The sequence below is a fragment of the Triturus cristatus genome, chromosome 1_1 (assembly GCF_964204655.1).
Source record: "Triturus cristatus chromosome 1_1, aTriCri1.1, whole genome shotgun sequence".
In the NCBI taxonomy this organism is placed as follows: Eukaryota; Metazoa; Chordata; class Amphibia; order Caudata; family Salamandridae; genus Triturus; species Triturus cristatus.
In genome coordinates this window covers 201,566,572-201,590,888 of record NC_140579.1, presented here as the reverse complement: position 1 = coordinate 201,590,888, position 24,317 = coordinate 201,566,572, and positions in this window count along the sequence as shown.

Genomic DNA, 24,317 nt, shown 5'->3' with positions numbered 1-24,317 from the left:
CTCACTGACTGAGTCACTGCATAACTCACTGGCTGACTCACTGGCTGACTCACTCACTCTCACTGACTGACTCACTCACTCTCACTGACTGACTCACTTACTCTCACTGACTGACTCCCTCACTCTCACTCTCACTGACTCACTCTCACTGACTCACTTTAATTGACTCACTCTCACTGACTCACTCACTCTCACTGATTCACTCACTCACTGACTCACTCTCACTGACTCACTCTCACTGACTGACTGACTCACTCTCACTGACTGACTGACTCACTCTCACTGACTCACTCACTCTCAATGACTCACTCACTCTCACTGACTGACTCACTCACTCTCACTGACTCACTCACTCACTCTCACTGACTCACTCACTCTCACTGACTCACTGACTGTCACTGACTCACTGACTGACTCACTCTCACCGACTGACTCACTCTCACTGACTCACTCTCACTGACTGACTCACTCACTCTCACTGACTCACTCACTCTCACTGACTGACTCACTCACTCTCACTCTCACTGACTCACTCTCACTGACTCACTTTAATTGACTCACTCTCAATGACTCACTCCCACTGACTCACTCACTCACTGACTCACTCTCACTGACTCACTCTCACGGACTGACTGACTCACTCTCACTGACTGACTGACTCACTCTCACTGACTCGCTCGCTCACTCTCACACACTGACTGACTCACTCTCACTGACTGACTCCCTCTCACTGACTCACTCTCACTGACTCACTCCCACTGACTGACTCACTCTCACTGACTCACTCACTCTCACTGACTGGCTCACTCTCACTGACTGAGTCACTGACTGACCCACTGGCTGACTCACTGGCTAACTCACTCACTCTCACTGACTGACTCACTCACTCTTACTGACTGACTCACTCACTCTCACTGACTGACTCACTTACTCTCACTGACTGACTCACTCACTCTCACTGACTGACTCACTCACTCTCACTGACTGACTCACTCACTCTCACTGACTGACTCACTCACTCTCACTGACTGAGACTCACTCTCACTGACTGACGCTAACTCTCACTGACTGACACTCACTCTCACTGACTGACACTCACTCTCACTGACTGACTCACATACTCTCACTGACTGACTCAGTCTCCCTGACTGACTCACTCACTCTCACTGACTCACTCACTCTCACTGACTCACTCACTCACTCTCACTGACTGACTCGCTCACTCTCACTGACTGACTCACTCTCACTGACTCACTCTCTCTCTCACTGACTCACTCACTCTCACTGACTGACTCACTCTCACTGACTGACTCACTCTCACTGATTGACTCACTCACTCTCACTGACTGACTCACTCACTCTCACTCACTGACTCACTCACTCTCACTGACTGACTCACTCTCACTGACTGACTCTCTCTCTCTCTCTCTCACTGACTGACTCACTCACACTCACTGACTGACTCACTCTCACTGACTGACTCACTCACTCTCACTGACTCACTCACTCTCACTGACTCACTCACTCTCAATGATTTACTCACTCTCACTGACTCACTCACTCACTCTCACTGACTCACTCACTCTAACTGACTCACTGACTCTCACTGACTCACTGACTCTCACTCACTGACTGACTCACTCTCACTGACTGACTCACTCTCACTGACTGGCTCACTCTCACTGACTGAGTCACTGCATGACTCACTGGCTGACTCACTGGCTGACTCACTCACTCTCACTGACTGACTCACTCACTCTCACTGACTGACTCACTTACTCTCACTGACTGACTCACTCACTCTCACTGACTGAGACTCACTCTCACTGACTGACACTCACTCTCACTGACTGACACTCACTCTCACTGACTGACACTCACTCTCACTGACTGACTCACGCACTCTCACTGACTGACTCAGTCTCCCTGACTGACTCACTCACTCTCACTGACTCACTCACTCTCACTGACTGACTCACTCACTCTCACTGACTGACTCGCTCACTCTCACTGACTGACTCACTCTCACTGACTCACTCTCTCTCTCACTGACTCACTCACTCTCACTGACTCACTCTCACTGACTCACTCTCACTGACTGACTCACTCTCACTGACTGGCTCACTCTCACTGACTGGCTCACTCTCACTGACTGAGTCACTGACTGACCCACTGGCTGACTGACTGGCTGACTCACTCACTCTCACTGACTGACTCACTCACTCTCACTGACTGACTCACTCACTCTCACTGACTGACTCACTCACTCTCACTGACTGAGACTCACTCTCACTGACTGACACTAACTCTCACTGACTGACACTCACTCTCACTGACTGACACTCACTCTCACTGACTGATTCACGTACTCTCACTGACTGACTCAGTCTCCCTGACTGACTCACTCACTCTCACTGACTCACTCACTCTCACTGACTGACTCACTCACTCTCACTGACTGACTCGCTCACTCTCACTGACTGACTCACTCTCACTGACTCACTCTCTCTCTCACTGACTCACTCACTCTCACTGACTGACTCACTCTCACTGACTGACTCACTCTCACTGATTGACTCATTCTAACTGACTGACTCACTCACTCTCACTCACTGACTCACTCACTCTCACTGACTGACTCACTCTCACTGACTGACTCTCACTCTCTCTTACTGACTGACTCACTCACACTCACTGACTGACTCACTCACTCTCACTGACTGACTCACTCACTCTCACTGACTCACTCACTCTCACTGACTCACTCACTCTCAATGATTTACTCACTCTGACTGACTCACTCACTCACTCTCACTGACTCACTCACTCTCACTGACTCACTCACTCTCACTGACTCACTCACTCTAACTGACTCACTGACTCTCACTGACTCACTGACTCTCACTCACTGACTGACTCACTCTCACTGACTGACTCACTCTCACTGACTGGCTCACTCTCACTGACTGAGTCACTGCATGACTCACTGGCTGACTCACTGGCTGACTCACTCACTCTCACTGACTGACTCACTCACTCTCACTGACTGACTCACTTACTCTCACTGACTGACTCACTTACTCTCACTGACTGAGACTCACTCTCACTGACTGACACTCACTCTCACTGACTGACACTCACTCTCACTGACTGACACTCACTCTCACTGACTGACTCATGCACTCTCACTGACTGACTCAGTCTCACTGACTGACTCACTCACTCTCACTGACTGAGACTCACTCTCACTGACTGACACTAACTCTCACTGACTGACACTCAATCTCACTGACTGACACTCACTCTCACTGACTGACTCACACACTCTCACTGACTGACTCAGTCTCCCTGACTGACTCACTCACTCTCACTGACTCACTCACTCTCACTGACTGACTCACTCACTCTCACTGACTGACTCGCTCACTCTCACTGACTGACTCACTCTCACTGACTCACTCTCTCTCACTGACTCACTCACTCTCACTGACTGACTCACTCTCACTGACTGACTCACTCTCACTGATTGACTCACTCTCACTGACTGACTCACTCACTCTCACTGACTGACTCACTCACTCTCACTGACTGACTCACTCTCACTGACTGACTCTCTCTCTCTCTCACTGACTGACTCACTCACACTCACTGACTGACTCACTCACTCTCACTGACTGACTCACTCACTCTCACTGACTCACTCACTCTCACTGACTCACTCACTCTCAATGATTTACTCACTCTCACTGACTCACTCACTCACTCTCACTGACTCACTCACTCTCACTGACTCACTCACTCTCACTGACTCACTCACTCTAACTGACTCACTGACTCTCACTGACTCACTGACTCCCACTCACTGACTGACTCACTCTCACTGACTGACTCACTCTCACTGACTGGCTCACTCTCACTGACTGAGTCACTGCATGACTCACTGGCTGACTCACTCGCTGACTCACTCACTCTCACTGACTGACTCACTCACTCTCACTGACTGACTCACTCACTCTCACTGACTGACTCACTCACTCTCACTGACTGAGACTCACTCTCACTGACTGACACTCACTCTCACTGACTGACACTCACTCTCACTGACTGACACTCACTCTCATTGACTGACTCACTCACTCTCACTGACTGACTCACTCACTCTCACTGACTGACTCACTCACTCTCACTGACTGACTCACTCACTCTCACTGACTGAGACTCACTCTCACTGACTGACACAAACTCTCACTGACTGACACTCACTCTCACTGACTGACACTCACTCTCACTGACTGACTCACGTACTTTCACTGACTGACTCAGTCTCCCTGACTGACTCACTCACTCTCACTGACTCACTCACTCTCACTGACTGACTCACTCACTCTCACTGACTGACTCGCTCACTCTCACTGACTGACTCACTCTCACTGACTCACTCTCTCTCTCACTGACTCACTCACTCTCACTGACTGACTCACTCTCACTGACTGACTCACTCTCACTGATTGACTCATTCTAACTGACTGACTCACTCACTCTCACTCACTGACTCACTCACTCTCACTGACTGACTCACTCTCACTGACTGACTCTCTCTCTCTCTTACTGACTGACTCACTCACACTCACTGACTGACTCACTCACTCTCACTGACTGACTCACTCACTCTCACTGACTGACTCACTCTCACTGACTGACTCACTCTCACTGATTGACTCACTCTCACTGACTGACTCACTCACTCTCACTGACTGACTCACTCACTCTCACTGACTGACTCACTCTCACTGACTGACTCTCTCTCACTGACTGACTCACTCACACTCACTGACTGACTCACTCACTCTCACTGACTGACTCAATCACTCTCACTGACTCACTCACTCTCACTGACTCACTCACTCTCAATGATTTACTCACTCTCACTGACTCACTCACTCACTCTCACTGACTCACTCACTCTCACTGACTCACTCACTCTCACTGACTCACTCACTCTAACTGACTCACTGACTCTCACTGACTCACTGACTCTCACTCACTGACTGACTCACTCTCACTGACTGACTCACTCTCACTGACTGGCTCACTCTCACTGACTGAGTCACTGCATGACTCACTGGCTGACTCACTGGCTGACTCACTCACTCTCACTGACTGACTCACTCACTCTCACTGACTGACTCACTTACTCTCACTGACTGACTACCTCACTCTCACTGACTGAGACTCACTCTCACTGACTGACACTCACTCTCACTGACTGACACTCACTCTCACTGACTGACACTCACTCTCACTGACTGACTCACGCACTCTCACTGACTGACTCACTCACTCTCACTGACTGACTCGCTCACTCTCACTGACTGACTTACTCTCACTGACTCACTCTCTCTCTCACTGACTCACTCACTCTCACTGACTCACTCTCACTGACTCACTCTCACTGACTGACTCACTCTCACTGACTGGCTCACTCTCACTGACTGAGTCACTGACTGACCCACTGGCTGACTGACTGGCTGACTCACTCACTCTCACTGACTGACTCACTCACTCTCACTGACTGACTCACTCACTCTCACTGACTGACTCACTCACTCTCACTGACTGAGACTCACTCTCACTGACTGACACTAACTCTCACTGACTGACACTCACTCTCACTGACTGACACTCACTCTCACTGACTGATTCACGTACTCTCACTGACTGACTCAGTCTCCCTGACTGACTCACTCACTCTCACTGACTCACTCACTCTCACTGACTGACTCACTCACTCTCACTGACTGACTCGCTCACTCTCACTGACTGACTCACTCTCACTGACTCACTCTCTCTCTCACTGACTTACTCACTCTCACTGACTGACTCACTCTCACTGACTGACTCACTCTCACTGATTGACTCATTCTAACTGACTGACTCACTCACTCTCACTCACTGACTCACTCACTCTCACTGACTGACTCACTCTCACTGACTGACTCTCACTCTCTCTTACTGACTGACTCACTCACACTCACTGACTGACTCACTCACTCTCACTGACTGACTCACTCACTCTCACTGACTCACTCACTCACTCTCACTGACTCACTCACTCTCAATGATTTACTCACTCTGACTGACTGACTCACTCACTCTCACTGACTCACTCACTCTCATTGACTCACTCACTCTCACTGACTCACTCACTCTAACTGACTCACTGACTCTCACTGACTCACTGACTCTCACTCACTGACTGACTCACTCTCACTGACTGACTCACTCTCACTGACTGGCTCACTCTCACTGACTGAGTCACTGCATGACTCACTGGCTGACTCACTGGCTGACTCACTCGCTGACTCACTCACTCTCACTGACTGACTCACTCACTCTCACTGACTGACTCACTTACTCTCACTGACTGACTCACTTACTCTCACTGACTGAGACTCACTCTCACTGACTGACACTCACTCTCACTGACTGACACTCACTCTCACTGACTGACACTCACTCTCACTGACTGACTCACGCACTCTCACTGACTGACTCAGTCTCACTGACTGACTCACTCACTCTCACTGACTGAGACTCACTCTCACTGACTGACACTAACTCTCACTGACTGACACTCAATCTCACTGACTGACACTCACTCTCACTGACTGACTCACACACTCTCACTGACTGACTCAGTCTCCCTGACTGACTCACTCACTCTCACTGACTCACTCACTCTCACTGACTGACTCACTCACTCTCACTGACTGACTCGCTCACTCTCACTGACTGACTCACTCTCACTGACTCACTCTCTCTCACTGACTCACTCACTCTCACTGACTGACTCACTCTCACTGACTGACTCACTCTCACTGATTGACTCACTCTCACTGACTGACTCACTCACTCTCACTGACTGACTCACTCACTCTCACTGACTGACTCACTCTCACTGACTGACTCTCTCTCTCTCTCACTGACTGACTCACTCACACTCACTGACTGACTAACTCACTCTCACTGACTGACTCACTCACTCTCACTGACTCACTCACTCTCACTGACTCACTCACTCTCAATGATTTACTCACTCTCACTGACTCACTCACTCACTCTCACTGACTCACTCACTCTCACTGACTCACTCACTCTCACTGACTCACTCACTCTAACTGACTCACTGACTCTCACTGACTCACTGACTCCCACTCACTGACTGACTCACTCTCACTGACTGACTCACTCTCACTGACTGGCTCACTCTCACTGACTGAGTCACTGCATGACTTACTGGCTGACTCACTGGCGGACTCACCCACTCTCACTGACTGACTCACTCACTCTCACTGACTGACTCACTCACTCTCACTGACTGACTCACTCACTCTCACTGACTGAGACTCACTCTCACTGACTGACACTCACTCTCACTGACTGACACTCACTCTCACTGACTGACACTCACTCTCACTGACTGACTCACGCACTCTCACTGACTGACTCAGTCTCCCTGACTGACTCACTCACTCTCACTGACTGACTCACTCACTCTCACTGACTGACTCACTCACTCTCACTGACTGACTCACTCACTCTCACTGACTGAGACTCACTCTCACTGACTCACTCACTCTCACTGACTGACTCACTCACTCTCACTGACTGACTCGCTCACTCTCACTGACTGACTCACTCTCACTGACTCACTCTCTCTCTCACTGACTCACTCAATCTCACTAACTGACTCACTCTCACTGACTGACTCACTCTCACTGATTGACTCACTCTCACTGACTGACTCACTCACTCTCACTGACTGACTCACTCACTCTCACTGACTGACTCACTCTCACTGACTGACTCTCTCTCTCTCACTGACTGACTCACTCACACTCACTGACTGACTCACTCACTCTCACTGACTGACTCACTCACTCTCACTGACTTACTCACTCTCACTGACTCACTCACTCTCAATGATTTACTCACTCTCACTGACTCACTCACTCACTCTCACTGACTCACTCACTCACTCTCACTGACTCACTCACTCTCACTGACTCACTCACTCTAACTGACTCACTGACTCTCACTGACTCAGTGACTCTCACTCACTGACTGACTCACTCTCACTGACTGACTCACTCTCACTGACTGGCTCACCCTCACTGACTGAGTCACTGACTGACCCACTGGCTGACTCACTGGCTGACTCACTCACTCTCACTGACTGACTCACTCACTCTCACTGACTGACTCACTCACTCTCACTGACTGACTCACTCACTCTCACTGACTGAGACTCACTCTCACTGACTGACACAAACTCTCACTGACTGACACTCACTCTCACTGACTGACACTCACTCTCACTGACTGACTCACGTACTTTCACTGACTGACTCAGTCTCCCTGACTGACTCACTCACTCTCACTGACTCACTCACTCTCACTGACTGACTCACTCACTCTCACTGACTGACTCGCTCACTCTCACTGACTGACTCACTCTCACTGACTCACTCTCTCTCTCACTGACTCACTCACTCTCACTGACTGACTCACTCTCACTGACTGACTCACTCTCACTGATTGACTCATTCTAACTGACTGACTCACTCACTCTCACTCACTGACTCACTCACTCTCACTGACTGACTCACTCTCACTGACTGACTCTCTCTCTCTCTTACTGACTGACTCACTCACACTCACTGACTGACTCACTCACTCTCACTGACTGACTCACTCACTCTCACTGACTGACTCACTCTCACTGACTGACTCACTCTCACTGATTGACTCACTCTCACTGACTGACTCACTCACTCTCACTGACTGACTCACTCACTCTCACTGACTGACTCACTCTCACTGACTGACTCTCTCTCTCTCTCACTGACTGACTCACTCACACTCACTGACTGACTCACTCACTCTCACTGACTGACTCACTCACTCTCACTGACTCACTCACTCTCACTGACTCACTCACTCTCAATGATTTACTCACTCTCACTGACTCACTCACTCACTCTCACTGACTCACTCACTCTCACTGACTCACTCACTCTCACTGACTCACTCACTCTAACTGACTCACTGACTCTCACTGACTCACTGACTCTCACTCACTGACTGACTAACTCTCACTGACTGACTCACTCTCACTGACTGGCTCACTCTCACTGACTGAGTCACTGCATGACTCACTGGCTGACTCACTGGCTGACTCACTCACTCTCACTGACTGACTCACTCACTCTCACTGACTCACTCACTTACTCTCACTGACTGACTCCCTCACTCTCACTCTCACTGACTCACTCTCACTGACTCACTTTAATTGACTCACTCTCACTGACTCACTCACTCTCACTGACTCACTCACTCACTGACTCACTCTCACTGACTCACTCTCACTGACTGACTGACTCACTCTCACTGACTGACTGACTCACTCTCACTGACTCACTCACTCTCAATGACTCACTCACTCTCACTGACTGACTCACTCACTCTCACTGACTCACTCACTCACTCTCACTGACTCACTCACTCTCACTGACTCACTGACTGTCACTGACTCACTGACTGACTCACTCTCACTGACTGACTCACTCTCACTGACTGACTCACTCACTCTCACTGACTGAGACTCACTCTCACTGACTGACACTCACTCTCACTGACTGACACTCACTCTCACTGACTGACACTCACTCTCACTGACTGACTCACGCACTCTCACTGACTGACTCAGTCTCTCTGACTGACTCACTCACTCTCACTGACTCACTCACTCTCACTGACTGACTCACTCACTCTCACTGACTCGCTCACTCTCACTGACTGACTCACTCTCACTGACTCACTCTCTCTCTCACTGATTCACTCACTCTCACTGGCTGACTCACTCTCACTGACTGACTCACTCTCACTGACTGACTCACTCACTCTCACTGACTGACACTCACTCTCACTGACTGACTTACGTACTTTCACTGACTGACTCAGTCTCCCTGACTGACTCACTCACTCTCACTGACTCACTCACTCTCACTGACTGACTCACTCACTCTCACTGACTGACTCGCTCACTCTCACTGACTGACTCACTCTCACTGACTCACTCTCTCTCTCACTGACTCACTCACTCTCACTGACTCACTCACTCTCACTGACTCACTCACTCTAACTGACTCACTGACTCTCACTGACTCACTGACTCTCACTCACTGACTGACTCACTCTCACTGACTGACTCACTCTCACTGACTGGCTCACTCTCACTGACTGGGTCACTGCATGACTCACTGGCTGACTCACTGGCTGACTCACTCACTCTCACTGACTGACTCACTCACTCTCACTGACTGACTCACTTACTCTCACTGACTGACTCACTCACTCTCACTGACTGAGACTCACTCTCACTGACTGACACTCACTCTCACTGACTGACACTCACTCTCACTGACTGACACTCACTCTCACTGACTGACTCACGCACTCTCACTGACTGACTCAGTCTCCCTGACTGACTCACTCACTCTCACTGACTCACTCACTCTCACTGACTGACTCACTCACTCTCACTGACTGAGACTCACTCTCACTGACTGACACTCACTCTCACTGACTGACACTCACTCTCACTGACTGACACTCACTCTCACTGACTGACTCACGCACTCTCACTGACTGACTCAGTCTCCCTGACTGACTCGCTCACTCTCACTGACTGACTCACTCTCACTGACTCACTCTCTCTCTCACTGACTCACTCACTCTCACTGACTGACTCACTCTCACTGACTGACTCACTCTCACTGATTGACTCACTCTCACTGACTGACTCACTCACTCTCACTGACTGACTCACTCACTCTCACTGACTGACTCACTCTCACTGACTGACTCTCTCTCACTGACTGACTCACTCACACTCACTGACTGACTCACTCACTCTCACTGACTGACTCACTCACTCTCACTGACTCAATCACTCTCACTGACTCACTCACTCTCAATGATTTACTCACTCTCACTGACTCACTCACTCACTCTCACTGACTCACTCACTCACTCTCACTGACTCACTCACTCTCACTGACTCACTCACTCTAACTGACTCACTGACTCTCACTGACTCAATGACTCTCACTCACTGACTGACTCACTCTCACTGACTGACTCAATCTCACTGACTGGCTCACTCTCGCTGACTGAGTCACAGACTGACCCACTGGCTGACTCACTGGCTGACTCACTCACTCTCACTGACTGACTCACTCACTCTCACTGACTGACTCACTCACTCTCACTGACTGAGACTCACTCTCACTGACTGACACTAACTCTCACTGACTGACACTCACTCTCACTGACTGACACTCACTCTCACTGACTGATTCACGTACTCTCACTGACTGACTCAGTCTCCCTGACTGACTCACTCACTCTCACTGACTCACTCACTCTCACTGACTGACTCACTCACTCTCACTGACTGACTCGCTCACTCTCACTGACTGACTCACTCTCACTGACTCACTCTCTCTCTCACTGACTCACTCACTCTCACTGACTGACTCACTCTCACTGACTGACTCACTCTCACTGATTGACTCATTCTAACTGACTGACTTACTCACTCTCACTCACTGACTCACTCACTCTCACTGACTGACTCACTCTCACTGACTGACTCTCTCTCTCTTACTGACTGACTCACTCATACTCACTGACTGACTCACTCACTCTCACTGACTGACTCACTCACTCTCACTGACTGACTCACTCTCACTGACTGACTCACTCTCACTGATTGACTCACTCTCACTGACTGACTCACTCACTCTCACTGACTGACTCTCTCTCTCTCTCACTGACTGACTCACTCACACTCACTGACTGACTCACTCACTCTCACTGACTGACTCACTCACTCTCACTGACTCATTCACTCTCACTGACTCACTCACTCTCAATGATTTACTCACTCTCACTGACTCACTCACTCACTCTCACTGACTTACTCACTCTCACTGACTCACTCACTCTCACTGACTCACTCATTCTAACTGACTCACTGACTCTCACTGACTCACTGACTCTCACTCACTGACTGACTCACTCTCACTGACTGACTCACTCTCACTGACTGGCTCACTCTCACTGACTGAGTCACTGCATGACTCACTGGCTGACTCACTGGCTGACTCACTCACTCTCACTGACTGACTCACTCACTCTCACTGACTGACTCACTTACTCTCACTGACTGACTCCCTCACTCTCACTCTCACTGACTCACTCTCACTGACTCACTTTAATTGACTCACTCTCACTGACTCACTCACTCTCACTGACTCACTCACTCACTGACTCACCCTCACTGACTCACTCTCACTGACTGACTGACTCACTCTCACTGACTGACTGACTCACTCTCACTGACTCACTCACTCTCAATGACTCACTCACTCTCACTGACTGACTCACTCACTCTCACTGACTCACTCACTCACTCTCACTGACTCACTCACTCTCACTGACTCACTGACTGTCACTGACTCACTGACTGACTCACTCTCACTGACTGACTCACTCTCACTGACTCACTCTCACTGACTGACTGACTCACTCTCACTGACTCACTCATTCACTCTCACTGACTGACTCACTCACTCTCACTCTCACTGACTCACTCTCACTGACTCACTTTAATTGACTCACTCTCACTGACTCACTCTCACTGACTCACTCACTCACTGACTCACTCTCACTGACTCACTCTCACTGACTGACTGACTCACTCTCACTGACTGACTGACTCACTCTCACTGACTCGCTCGCTCACTCTCACTGTCTGACTCTCACTGACTGACTCACTCTCACTGACACTCACCCACTCTCACACACTGACTGACTCACTCTCACTGACTGACTCCCTCTCACTGACTCACTCTCACTGACTCACTCTCACTGACTGACTCACTCTCACTGACTCACTCACTCTCACTGACTGGCTCACTCTCACTGACTGAGTCACTGACTGACCCACTGGCTGACTCACTGGCTAACTCACTCACTCTCACTGACTGACTCACTCACTCTTACTGACTGACTCACTCACTCTCACTGACTGACTCACTTACTCTCACTGACTGACTCACTCACTCTCACTGACTGACTCACTCACTCTCACTGACTGACTCACTCACTCTCACTGACTGACTCACTCACTCTCACTGACTGAGACTCACTCTCACTGACTGACGCTAACTCTCACTGACTGACACTCACTCTCACTGACTGACACTCACTCTCACTGACTGACTCACATACTCTCACTGACTGACTCAGTCTCCCTGACTGACTCACTCACTCTCACTGACTCACTCACTCTCACTGACTCACTCACTCACTCTCACTGACTGACTCGCTCACTCTCACTGACTGACTCACTCTCACTGACTCACTCTCTCTCTCACTGACTCACTCACTCTCACTGACTGACTCACTCTCACTGACTGACTCACTCTCACTGATTGACTCACTCTCACTGACTGACTCACTCACTCTCACTCACTGACTCACTCACTCTCACTGACTGACTCACTCTCACTGACTGACTCTCTCTCTCTCTCACTGACTGACTCACTCACACTCACTGACTGACTCACTCACTCTCAGTGACTGACTCACTCACTCTCACTGACTCACTCACTCTCACTGACTCACTCACTCTCAATGATTTACTCACTCTCACTGACTCACTCACTCACTCTCACTGACTCACTCACTCTCACTGACTCACTCACTCTCACTGACTCACTCACTCTAACTGACTCACTGACTCTCACTGACTCACTGACTCTCACTCACTGACTGACTCACTCTCACTGACTGACTCACTCTCACTGACTGGCTCACTCTCACTGACTGAGTCACTGCATGACTCACTGGCTGACTCACTGGCTGACTCACTCACTCTCACTGACTGACTGACTCACTCTCACTGACTGACTCACTTACTCTCACTGACTGACTCACTCACTCTCACTGACTGAGACTCACTCTCACTGACTGACACTCACTCTCACTGACTGACACTCACTCTCACTGACTGACACTCACTCTCACTGACTGACTCACGCACTCTCACTGACTGACTCAGTCTCCCTGACTGACTCACTCACTCTCACTGACTCACTCACTCTCACTGACTGACTCACTCACTCTCACTGACTGACTCGCTCACTCTCACTGACTGACTCACTCTCACTGACTCACTCTCTCTCTCACTGACTCACTCACTCTCACTGACTCACTCTCACTGACTCACTCTCACTGACTGACTCACTCTCACTGACTGACTCACTCTCACTGACTGGCTCACTCTCACTGACTGAGTCACTGACTGACCCACTGGCTGACTGACTGGCTGACTCACTCACTCTCACTGACTGACTCACTCACTCTCACTGACTGACTCACTCACTCTCACTGACTGACTCACTCACTCTCACTGACTGAGACTCACTCTCACTGACTGACACTAACTCTCACTGACTGACACTCACTCTCACTGACTGACACTCACTCTCACTGACTGATTCACGTACTCTCACTGACTGACTCAGTCTCCCTGACTGACTCACTCACTCTCACTGACTCACTCACTCTCACTGACTGACTCACTCACTCTCACTGACTGACTCGCTCACTCTCACTGACTGACTCACTCTCACTGACTCACTCTCTCTCACTGACTCACTCACTCTCACTGACTGACTCACTCTCACTGACTGACTCACTCTCACTGATTGACTCATTCTAACTGACTGACTCACTCACTCTCACTCACTGACTCACTCACTCTCACTGACTGACTCACTCTCACTGACTGACTCTCACTCTCTCTTACTGACTGACTCACTCACACTCACTGACTGACTCACTCACTCTCACTGACTGACTCACTCACTCTCACTGACTCACTCACTCTCACTGACTCACTCACTCTCAATGATTTACTCACTCTGACTGACTCACTCACTCACTCTCACTGACTCACTCACTCTCACTGACTCACTCACTCTCACTGACTCACTCACTCTCACTGACTCACTCACTCTAACTGACTCACTGACTCTCACTGACTCACTGACTCTCACTCACTGACTGACTCACTCTCACTGACTGACTCACTCTCACTGACTGGCTCACTCTCACTGACTGAGTCACTGCATGACTCACTGGCTGACTCACTGGCTGACTCACTCACTCTCACTGACTGACTCACACACTCTCACTGACTGACTCACTTACTCTCACTGACTGACTCACTTACTCTCACTGACTGAGACTCACTCTCACTGACTGACACTCACTCTCACTGACTGACACTCACTCTCACTGACTGACTCATGCACTCTCACTGACTGACTCAGTCTCTCTGACTGACTCACTCACTCTCACTGACTCACTCACTCTCACTGACGGACTCACTCACTCTCACTGACTGACTCGCTCACTCTCACTGACTGACTCACTCTCACTGACTCACTCTCTCTCTCACTGATTCACTCACTCTCACTGGCTGACTCACTCTCACTGACTGACTCACTCTCTCTGACTGACTCACTCACTCTCACTGACTGACTCACTCTCACTGACTGACTCTCTCTCTCTCTCACTGACTGACTCACTCACTCTCACTGACTGACTCACTCACTCTCACTGACTGACTCAATCACTCTCACTGACTGAGACTCACTCTCACTGACTTACACTAACTCTCACTGACTGACACTCAATCTCACTGACTGACACTCACTCTCACTGACTGACTCACACACTCTCACTGACTGACTCAGTCTCCCTGACTGACTCACTCACTCTCACTGACTCACTCACTCTCACTGACTGACTCACTCACTCTCACTGACTGACTCGCTCACTCTCACTGACTGACTCACTCTCACTGACTCACTCTCTCTCACTGACTCACTCACTCTCACTGACTGACTCACTCTCACTGACTGACTCACTCTCACTGATTGACTCACTCTCACTGACTGACTCACTCACTCTCACTGACTGACTCACTCACTCTCACTGACTGACTCACTCTCACTGACTGACTCTCTCTCTCTCTCACTGACTGACTCACTCACACTCACTGACTGACTCACTCACTCTCACTGACTGACTCACTCACTCTCACTGACTCACTCACTCTCACTGACTCGCTCACTCTCAATGATTTACTCACTCTCACTGACTCACTCACTCACTCTCACTGACTCACTCACTCTCACTGACTCACTCACTCTCACTGACTCACTCACTCTAACTGACTCACTGACTCTCACTGACTCACTGACTCCCACTCACTCACTGACTCACTCTCACTGACTGACTCACTCTCACTGACTGGCTCACTCTCACTGACTGAGTCACTGCATGACTCACTGGCTGACTCACTGGCTGACTCACTCACTCTCACTGACTGACTCACTCACTCTCACTGACTGACTCACTCACTCTCACTGACTGACTCACTCACTCTCACTGACTGAGACTCACTCTCACTGACTGACACTCACTCTCACTGACTGACACTCACTCTCACTGACTGACACTCACTCTCACTGACTGACTCACGCACTCTCACTGACTGACTCAGTCTCCCTGACTGACTCACTCACTCTCACCGACTCACTCACTCTCACTGACTGACTCACTCACTCTCACTGACTGACTCACTCACTCTCACTGACTGACTCACTCACTCTCACTGACTCACTCACTCTCACTGACTCACTCACTCTCAATGATTTACTCACTCTCACTGACTCACTCACTCACTCTCACTGACTCACTCACTCTCACTGACTCACTCACTCTCACTGACTCACTCACTCTAACTGACTCACTGACTCTCACTGACTCACTGACTCTCACTCACTGACTGACTCACTCTCACTGACTGACTCACTCTCACTGACTGGCTCACTCTCACTGACTGAGTCACTGCATGACTCACTGGCTGACTCACTGGCTGACTCACTCACTCTCACTGACTGACTCACTCACTCTCACTGACTGACTCACTTACTCTCGCTGACTGACTCACTCACTCTCACTGACTGAGACTCACTCTCACTGACTGACACTCACTCTCACTGACTGACACTCACTCTCACTGACTGACACTCACTCTCACTGACTGAGTCACGCACTCTCACTGACTGACTCAGTCTCCCTGACTGACTCACTCACTCTCACTGACTCACTCACTCTCACTGACTGACTCACTCACTCTCACTGACTGACTCGCTCACTCTCACTGACTGACTCACTCTCACTGACTCACTCTCTCTCTCACTGACTCACTCACTCTCACTGACTGACTCACTCTCACTGACTGACTCACTCTCACTGATTGACTCATTCTAACTGACTGACTCACTCACTCTCACTCACTGACTCACTCACTCTCACTGACTGACTCACTCTCACTGACTGACTCTCACTCTCTCTTACTGACTGACTCACTCACACTCACCGACTGACTCACTCACTCTCACTGACTGACTCACTCACTCTCACTGACTCACTCACTCTCACTGACTCACTCACTCTCAATGATTTACTCACTCTGACTGACTCACTCACTCACTCTCACTGACTCACTCACTCTCACTGACTCACTCACTCTCACTGACTCACTCACTCTAACTGACTCACTGACTCTCACTGACTCACTGACTCTCACTCACTGACTGACTCACTCTCACTGACTGACTCACTCTCACTGACTGGCTCACTCTCACTGACTGAGTCACTGCATGACTCACTGGCTGACTCACTGGCTGACTCACTCACTCTCACTGACTGACTCACTCACTCTCACTGACTGACTCACTTACTCTCACTGACTGACTCACTCACTCTCACTGACTGAGACTCACTCTCACTGACTGAGACTCACTCTCACTGACTGACACTCACTCTCACTGACTGACACTCACTCTCACTGACTGACACTCACTCTCACTGACTGAGTCACGCACTCTCACTGACTGACTCAGTCTCCCTGACTGACTCTCTCTCTCTCACTGACTCACTCACTCTCACTGACTGACTCACTCTCACTGACTGACTCACTCTCACTGATTGACTCATTCTAACTGACTGACTCACTCACTCTCACTGACTGACTCGCTCACTCTCACTGACTGACTCACTCTCACTGACTCACTCTCTCTCTCACTGACTCACTCACTCTCACTGACTCACTCTCACTGACTCACTCTCACTGACTGACTCACTCTCACTGACTGACTCACTCTCACTGACTGGCTCACTCTCACTGACTGAGTCACTGACTGACCCACTGGCTGACTGACTGGCTGACTCACTCACTCTCACTGACTGACTCACTCACTCTCACTGACTGACTCACTTACTCTCACTGACTGACTCACTCACTCTCACTGACTGAGACTCACTCTCACTGACTGACACTAACTCTCACTGACTGACACTCACTCTCACTGACTGACACTCACTCTCACTGACTGATTCACGTACTCTCACTGACTGACTCAGTCTCCCTGACTGACTCACTCACTCTCACTGACTCACTCACTCTCACTGACTGACTCACTCACTCTCACTGACTGACTCGCTCACTCTCACTGACTGACTCACTCTCACTGACTCACTCTCTCTCTCACTGACTCACTCACTCTCACTGACTGACTCACTCTCACTGACTGACTCACTCTCACTGATTGACTCATTCTAACTGACTGACTCACTCACTCTCACTCACTGACTCACTCACTCTCACTGACTGACTCACTCTCACTGACTGACTCTCACTCTCTCTTACTGACTGACTCACTCACACTCACCGACTGACTCACTCACTCTCACTGACTGACTCACTCACTCTCACTGACTCACTCACTCTCACTGACTCACTCACTCTCAATGATTTACTCACTCTGACTGACTCACTCACTCACTCTCACTGACTCACTCACTCTCACTGACTCACTCACTCTCACTGACTCACTCACTCTAACTGACTCACTGACTCTCACTGACTCACTGACTCTCACTCACTGACTGACTCACTCTCACTGACTCACTCACTCTCAATGACTCACTCACTCTCACTGACTGACTCACTCACTCTCACTGACTCACTCACTCACTCTCACTGACTCACTCACTCTCACTGACTCACTGACTGTCACTGACTCACTGACTGACTCACTCTCACCGACTGACTCACTCTCACTGACTCACTCTCACTGACTGACTCACTCACTCTCACTGACTCACTCACTCTCACTGACTGACTCACTCACTCTCACTCTCACTGACTCACTCTCACTGACTCACTTTAATTGACTCACTCTCAATGACTCACTCCCACTGACTCACTCACTCACTGACTCACTCTCACTGACTCACTCTCACGGACTGACTAACTCACTCTCACTGACTGACTGACTCACTCTCACTGACTCGCTCGCTCACTCTCACACACTGACTGACTCACTCTCACTGACTGACTCCCTCTCACTGACTCACTCTCACTGACTCACTCCCACTGACTGACTCACTCTCACTGACTCACTCACTCTCACTGACTGGCTCACTCTCACTGACTGAGTCACTGACTGACCCACTGGCTGACTCACTGGCTAACTCACTCACTCTCACTGACTGACTCACTCACTCTTACTGACTGACTCACTCACTCTCACTGACTGACTCACTTACTCTCACTGACTGACTCACTCACTCTCACTGACTGACTCACTCACTCTCACTGACTGACTCACTCACTCTCACTGACTGACTCACTCACTCTCACTGACTGAGACTCACTCTCACTGACTGACGCTAACTCTCACTGACTGACACTCACTCTCACTGACTGACACTCACTCTCACTGACTGACTCACATACTCTCACTGACTGACTCAGTCTCCCTGACTGACTCACTCACTCTCACTGACTCACTCACTCTCACTGACTCACTCACTCACTCTCACTGACTGACTCGCTCACTCTCACTGACTGACTCACTCTCACTGACTCACTCTCTCTCTCACTGACTCACTCACTCTCACTGACTGACTCACTCTCACTGACTGACTCACTCTCACTGATTGACTCACTCACTCTCACTGACTGACTCACTCACTCTCACTCACTGACTCACTCACTCTCACTGACTGACTCACTCTCACTGACTGACTCTCTCTCTCTCTCACTGACTGACTCACTCACACTCACTGACTGACTCACTCTCACTGACTGACTCACTCACTCTCACTGACTCACTCACTCTCACTGACTCACTCACTCTCAATGATTTACTCACTCTCACTGACTCACTCACTCACTCTCACTGACTCACTCACTCTAACTGACTCACTGACTCTCACTGACTCACTGACTCTCACTCACTGACTGACTCACTCTCACTGACTGACTCACTCTCACTGACTGGCTCACTCTCACTGACTGAGTCACTGCATGACTCACTGGCTGACTCACTGGCTGACTCACTCACTCTCACTGACTGACTCACTCACTCTCACTGACTGACTCACTTACTCTCACTGACTGACTCACTCACTCTCACTGACTGAGACTCACTCTCACTGACTGACACTCACTCTCACTGACTGACACTCACTCTCACTGACTGACACTCACTCTCACTGACTGACTCACGCACTCTCACTGACTGACTCAGTCTCCCTGACTGACTCACTCACTCTCACTGACTCACTCACTCTCACTGACTGACTCACTCACTCTCACTGACTGACTCGCTCACTCTCACTGACTGACTCACTCTCACTGACTCACTCTCTCTCTCACTGACTCACTCACTCTCACTGACTCACTCTCACTGACTCACTCTCACTGACTGACTCACTCTCACTGACTGGCTCACTCTCACTGACTGGCTCACTCTCACTGACTGAGTCACTGACTGACCCACTGGCTGACTGACTGGCTGACTCACTCACTCTCACTGACTGACTCACTCACTCTCACTGACTGACTCACTCACTCTCACTGACTGACTCACTCACTCTCACTGACTGAGACTCACTCTCACTGACTGACACTAACTCTCACTGACTGACACTCACTCTCACTGACTGACACTCACTCTCACTGACTGATTCACGTACTCTCACTGACTGACTCAGTCTCCCTGACTGACTCACTCACTCTCACTGACTCACTCACTCTCACTGACTGACTCACTCACTCTCACTGACTGACTCGCTCACTCTCACTGACTGACTCACTCTCACTGACTCACTCTCTCTCTCACTGACTCACTCACTCTCACTGACTGACTCACTCTCACTGACTGACTCACTCTCACTGATTGACTCATTCTAACTGACTGACTCACTCACTCTCACTCACTGACTCACTCACTCTCACTGACTGACTCACTCTCACTGACTGACTCTCACTCTCTCTTACTGACTGACTCACTCACACTCACTGACTGACTCACTCACTCTCACTGACTGACTCACTCACTCTCACTGACTCACTCACTCTCACTGACTCACTCACTCTCAATGATTTACTCACTCTGACTGACTCACTCACTCACTCTCACTGACTCACTCACTCTCACTGACTCACTCACTCTCACTGACTCACTCACTCTAACTGACTCACTGACTCTCACTGACTCACTGACTCTCACTCACTGACTGACTCACTCTCACTGACTGACTCACTCTCACTGACTGGCTCACTCTCACTGACTGAGTCACTGCATGACTCACTGGCTGACTCACTGGCTGACTCACTCACTCTCACTGACTGACTCACTCACTCTCACTGACTGACTCACTTACTCTCACTGACTGACTCACTTACTCTCACTGATTGAGACTCACTCTCACTGACTGACACTCACTCTCACTGACTGACACTCACTCTCACTGACTGACACTCACTCTCACTGACTGACTCACGCACTCTCACTGACTGACTCAGTCTCCCTGACTGACTCACTCACTCTCACTGACTCACTCACTCACTGACTCACTCTCACTGACTCACTCTCACTGACTGACTGACTCACTCTCACTGACTGACTCACTCACTCTCACTGACTGACTCACTCACTCTCACTGACTGACTCACTCACTCTCACTGACTGAGACTCACTCTCACTGACTGACACTAACTCTCACTGACTGACACTCAATCTCACTGACTGACACTCACTCTCACTGACTGACTCACACACTCTCACTGACTGACTCAGTCTCCCTGACTGACTCACTCACTCTCACTGACTCACTCACTCTCACTGACTGACTCACTCACTCTCACTGACTGACTCGCTCACTCTCACTGACTGACTCACTCTCACTGACTCACTCTCTCTCACTGACTCACTCACTCTCACTGACTGACTCACTCTCACTGACTGACTCACTCTCACTGATTGACTCACTCTCACTGACTGACTCACTCACTCTCACTGACTGACTCACTCACTCTCACTGACTGACTCACTCTCACTGACTGACTCTCTCTCTCTCTCACTGACTGACTCACTCACACTCACTGACTGACTCACTCACTCTCACTGACTGACTCACTCACTCTCACTGACTCACTCACTCTCACTGACTCACTCACTCTCAATGATTTACTCACTCTCACTGACTCACTCACTCACTCTCACTGACTCACTCACTCTCACTGACTCACTCACTCTCACTGACTCACTCACTCTAACTGACTCACTGACTCTCACTGACTCACTGACTCCCACTCACTGACTGACTCACTCTCACTGACTGACTCACTCTCACTGACTGGCTCACTCTCACTGACTGAGTCACTGCATGACTCACTGGCTGACTCACTCGCTGACTCACTCACTCTCACTGACTGACTCACTCACTCTCACTGACTGACTCACTCACTCTCACTGACTGAGACTCACTCTCACTGACTGACACTCACTCTCACTGACTGACACTCACTCTCACTGACTGACACTCACTCTCATTGACTGACTCACTCACTCTCACTGACTGACTCACTCACTCTCACTGACTGACTCGCTCACTCTCACTGACTGACTCACTCTCACTGACTCACTCTCTCTCTCACTGACTCACTCACTCTCACTGACTGACTCACTCACTCTCACTGACTGACTCACTCTCACTGACTGACTCTCTCTCTCTCACTGACTGACTCACTCACACTCACTGACTGACTCACTCACTCTCACTGACTGACTCACTCACTCTCACTGACTTACTCACTCTCACTGACTCACTCACTCTCAATGATTTACTCACTCTCACTGACTCACTCACTCACTCTCACTGACTCACTCACTCACTCTCACTGACTCACTCACTCTCACTGACTCACTCATTCTAACTGACTCACTGACTCTCACTGACTCAGTGACTCTCACTCACTGACTGACTCACTCTCACTGACTGACTCACTCTCACTGACTGGCTCACCCTCACTGACTGAGTCACTGACTGACCCACTGGCTGACTCACTGGCTGACTCACTCACTCTCACTGACTGACTCACTCACTCTCACTGACTGACTCACTCACTCTCACTGACTGACTCACTCACTCTCACTGACTGAGACTCACTCTCACTGACTGACACAAACTCTCACTGACTGACACTCACTCTCACTGACTGACACTCACTCTCACTGACTGACTCACGTACTTTCACTGACTGACTCAGTCTCCCTGACTGACTCACTCACTCTCACTGACTCACTCACTCTCACTGACTGACTCACTCACTCTCACTGACTGACTCGCTCACTCTCACTGACTGACTCACTCTCACTGACTCACTCTCTCTCTCACTGACTCACTCACTCTCACTGACTGACTCACTCTCACTGACTGACTCACTCTCACTGATTGACTCATTCTAACTGACTGACTCACTCACTCTCACTCACTGACTCACTCACTCTCACTGACTGACTGACTCTCACTGACTGACTCTCTCTCTCTTACTGACTGACTCACTCACACTCACTGACTGACTCACTCACTCTCACTGACTGACTCACTCACTCTCACTGACTGACTCACTCTCACTGACTGACTCACTCTCACTGATTGACTCACTCTCACTGACTGACTCACTCACTCTCACTGACTGACTCACTCACTCTCACTGACTGACTCACTCTCACTGACTGACTCTCTCTCTC